Below are 5,016 nucleotides of genomic sequence, written 5' to 3'. Positions count from 1 at the left end.
GAGCAAGCCAATAAGTAGCACTCCTCCATGCCCTCTGCATCAGCTCCTGGCTTCAGGTTCCTGCCCTGCCTAAGTTCCTGTTCTGATTTCCTTCAATGATGATCAATGTTGTGGAAGTGTAATAATACCTGGCCCCCTCCTTGAATTACATTTACTTTGATTTGGCATAAGCCAAATAAATCATTTCCTTCCCAAGTTGCTTTTTGTCATGGTGTTTCTTCACAGCAATAGTAGTCCTAACTAAGAGAGACACCATGACCAAAGCATCTTATAAAAGAAACAATTTAATTTGGAGCTTGCTTAAAATTTCTGATGGTGACTCCTTCACTGTAGCAGGAATCTTAAAAGTTCTTATTAATAAAATCAAACTCGGGGCCAGTTATTGGGGTGAAATGCTGGATGGTCAGAGAGACAGAACAAGCCACAGCTAACCTCATCTGGCCAACTTCTCAGCTGATCTTGTTTCCTCAGACTGGAAGCCTCTGTGTCCTCATATCCGAATGGCTCTCAGCTGAACTGTGCTGCTCAAAACTTAAAAGCTTAACCAGCCAAATTGCTTCTAGTTTCTGGCCCTCATGCCTTATATACCTTTCTGCTTTCTACCACCACTCCCTGGGATTAAAGGTTCGCTTTCTGGGATTAAAGGCATAACTCACCATGCTTGGCTGTATCCTTGAACACATGGATTTCTGCCTCTGGAATGCTAGGATTAAAGGCGTGTGCTATCACTGCCTAACTTCTATGTTTAATATTGTGGCTGTTCTGTCTCTGACCCCAGATAAGTTTATTAGGGTACACAATATTTTGGGGAACACAATACTACCACATTTCACCATCATAGCAGAGAATATGGAAGCAGGCAGTCAGGAACGACACTGGAACAGTAGCTGAGAGTTTACATCTGATCCACAAGCAGGAGGCAGAGACTGGGTCTGGCATGGGTTTTTGAAACCTCAAAGCCCACCCTTAGTGACACACCTCTTCCAACAAGATCTTACTCTCCTAATCCTTCAAAAAACAGTTTCACCATCTAGGGACCAAGCATTTAAACACATGAGCTATGGGGGCCATTCTCATTCAAACCACCACATTCCACTCCCTAGCTCCCATAGGTTTGTAGCCATACGATTAAGCAAAATGTATCCAGCCCAACTTCTAAAGTCCCCATAGTTATTTCACAGCCTCAACACTGTTTAAAAGTCCAAAGTCTCTTCTGTGACTCAAGGCAATCTCTTAAATGTAACCCTCTGTAAACACAAAAATCAAATTCCATACTTTCAAAATACAATGGTATAGACTATATACATTATTATTCCAAAAGGGAGCAAAGACAGCATAGTGTGGAAGTATTAGATTAAGCAAGACCTAAACCCAGCAGAGAACGCTCTGTATCAGATGATAAACGGCTTAGATGGCTCTTTGAATATCCCACTTCTTCCAGCTTTATTGACTGCAACATACATCTCTCTCTTGGGCTGGTTCCACACCCCATATGCAACATACCCCGCAGACACCCCATGGCTCTGGCATCTCCAACACGTTGGGGTTCTCCAATGCAATCTAGGAATCACTTCCACAGCTTCATGAAGTGGCCTCTCTGGGTCCCAAGGGACTTTCCTGTCACACCCCTGGCCTCAGTAGCTTCTCTTAACTGAGGAGGGAGATTCCACAACCCTTTTACTCCTGTATTTTTCTTGACTCTACAACCAGAATAAGTCCCAAAGCTGTCAAGTCCTGCTATGTACTTGGGCTGGAACCTAACCTCTTTCTTGAGTTACATTTGCATAAGCTCTGTAGCTGCTTTTTAGGTATAGGAAATCTCTTAGCTTATTTGGTTCACAGAATGCAGGATTAGCTGGGTGGGGTCTTTCCCTGGGGGTTCCACTTCCTTTATTACATTTAGCATCAGGCCTTTCTTTAAACTTCTCATCTCTTCGAGTACAAGGCTTGGCTTTAATATTGAATTTCTTGGGGCTGTTTTTCTCCTCAAGTTTTATGTTTTGTATTTCTTTTTGCCCTACTTGCTCTTTTTTTCATTATATATCATTATGAGTGATTACTAATAATCATGTGACACAGTCAATACTAGCTTGTCTTGAAATTTCCTCTCCCAATGATCTTAATCTAAACCTCTTCAATTTAGCATTTGGCATTTTTTTTTGGACAAGGGTAGAAAGCAGCCACATTCTTTGCAAAATATCACAATAATGATCTTTAGGCCAGTTATTAATTTTGTTCCACTCTGAAATCTTTTGACCTGAACCTCCATAGTCTGCATTTCTCTCAGCACTACAGATTTCCAGGCTCCTAACAGGATGACCCATTAAGTTTCATTTATATGATTTAACTGTTTTTCTAGTCCAAAGTTCCAAAGTCTTCTATATTTCTCCAAAAAACATGGTTAGACCCATCACAGCAATACTCCAGTTCCTGGTACCAACTTCTGTCTTACTTTTTTTTTTATTTCTGTGAAGAAACACTATGACCAAGGCTTCTTATAAAAAAGAGCACTTAACTGGGGGCTTACTTACAGTTTCAGAGGGTAAGTTCATGACCATTGCAGCAGGGAGTGTGGCAGCAGATAGGCAAGCATGGTGCTGCCAGAGTAACTGAGATCTTATTGACCACAAGTAGGGGGCAGAAAGAGCGAGTGAGCAAGAGAGAGAGAGAGAGAGAGAGAGAGAGAGAGAGACAGAGACAGAGACAGAGACAGAGAGAGATTGGTGTGGGCTTTTGAAATCTCATCCCCCAATGAGACACCTCCTCCAACAAGGCCATGGCACCTTCTAATCTTGCCAAAACTGTTCCATCAACTAGAGACCAAGCTTTCAAATATATGAGCCTACGGAGGGCCATTTTCATTCAAACCAACACAGACAGAAATTAGTATGAGGCCAATAGAAGGAAAACAAGAAGTAAATAGAAGGAGGAACAGTAAAGGAGAAGGAGATAAGGCAGCTGCAGCTAAAGGTGGACATGGTTTTATGTGAGGCAGTTCCTGCCATTGCTAGGATTGCAGCCAGGATTTGCAAGTAGGAAACCACAGTGAAGTCCAAGAATTCTAGGCTAATAATGCTGCTCAGAATATAGCTCATCACCTAGATGGCACTTGTGTGTAGGAAAGTCAAAGGTCTGGTCAACATCACAGAAGAAATGGCTGATTTCGTTTGGTATGCAGAAGATCTGTGCAAGGAGGAAGGATGGGAATGTGAGACATAGGAAACCCACAGACCATCAGATCCTAACCAGAGTGGTACATGCTAGGGAACTGAAAAATAATGGGTAATGGAATATTCAACAAATGGCACCACAGCAGTCAAAAGCAGTGGTGGTTGGGGCTGGAGAGATGGCTCAGTGGTTAAGAGCATTGGCTGTTCTTGCAGACGACCCAGGTTCAATTTACAGCAGCAAATGGCAGCTCACAACTGTCTGTAACTCTATATCTAGAGACTCTGATGCCATTTTCTTGCCTCTGTGGACACTTGCGTGTGTTTGGTGTATATGCATGCACTCAGGTCCATACACATACACATAAAATAATAAAATATAGCTTAAAAAAAGCCTCGGTGGTGAGGTTGAATAACTAATGGCAGCCAGAGGAGAAGAAACAATACTGGGTGGTACAGCTGGGAACTGAGATGGTCCTTCAAAATTTAGAAAGTTGGATGGACATAGTGAACATGGTGTACTAGAGCTTAACCAAAGAGAGATTGAGGATGAAAAAGTACATGGAAGTGTGAAGGCTTCCATTCAGGGTCACAAGGAGCATGGCAAAGACATTGCCCAGCAAAAGCATAAGGAAACCAGGAGGAAGAGGGAGAAGGCCAGCAGCTGGAAATGTTACAAAATCATGGAACAATGAATTTTTAACAAAATTGTTTGATTTTTACCAATAAAGACTCAGGAGCCAGATGTTGGGGTGAAAGCCTGCTAGCTCAGAGAGGCAGAGAAAGCACCCAGCTGTCCTTCCTCCTCCGCTGACATCCCAGAAAAAGGACCTTTCTCCTGCTCCATCTCAAACAAGATTCCTCAAACTCAATGTCCCTCCCTTCTACTTCCTGTGCATCTCTCTGTCCAGCCTCCTGAATCTCTTACTTTCTATGTTTTTTTTTTTTTCCTGTCAACTTGTTGCTTGCTCAGCTTCTTGATCTCTGGTTGACTTTATTTAATCCTGTTTACAATATTCAAGCAGAAAGCTCTTAGATTAAAGGTGTGTGCTAGGGCTGAGACACACCACAACCAGAAACAAGTTTTTCCAGTATATAACACAATCTCAGGGCTCATAGTGTGATCAAATATCCTGCAACATTTCTTCCTTTTTGTCTGAAATAAAGAGAAAGGTTTTAACGCAGTAAAACTATTTACAATAATGAAGCTCTTTCTGCAAAGTTTTCCACAATGTCCAGTGTGGTTGTATTTGGCAGTCTCAGGATTAAGTATTTTTGAGTTCAAAGTTCTGTAAAATGTACATGTCAGTCTCATATTAACTCAGCAATCTGAGTGTCCTGAGCAGTCTGAAGCTGATCTTTAGGTGGTGTTTTTGAGCTTAGTGGAAATCCTAACTTGGTAGAACACAGCAGTCAACTCAAAGGTGACCAGTGTTTGTGGAGAACATTGGTGGTTTTCTGGTGGGAAGGAGCAGTCAAAGATGGTGGCATGGGTGCCATGCTAGTTGGGGGCTCTGAGCTGAGATTTCAGGCCAGTCAGCTGGAGGTGGGCAATACCACTTGGCCAATTTACTCTTTTTCTTGGGACATTTGTTTTTGATTATCTGTCCTTTTTCTTCAGGTGTTTCACTTGTCCAATAGTCTCCAGATTCCTTAGTTAGGCACTTTTTTTTTTTTCTTTTTTCGAGACAGGGTTTCTCTGTGTAGCTTTGCGCCTTTCCTGGGACTCACTTGGTAGTCCAGGCTGGCCTCGAACTCACAGAGATCCGCCTGGCTCTGCCTCCCGAGTGCTGGGATTAAAGGCGTGCGCCACCACCGCCCGGCTAGTTAGGTACTTTTATTCTCCTGC

Source organism: Peromyscus eremicus, chromosome 16_21 (genome assembly GCF_949786415.1).
Source record: "Peromyscus eremicus chromosome 16_21, PerEre_H2_v1, whole genome shotgun sequence".
Taxonomy (NCBI): domain Eukaryota; kingdom Metazoa; phylum Chordata; class Mammalia; order Rodentia; family Cricetidae; genus Peromyscus; species Peromyscus eremicus.
Note: the sequence above shows the minus strand (reverse complement) of the source record.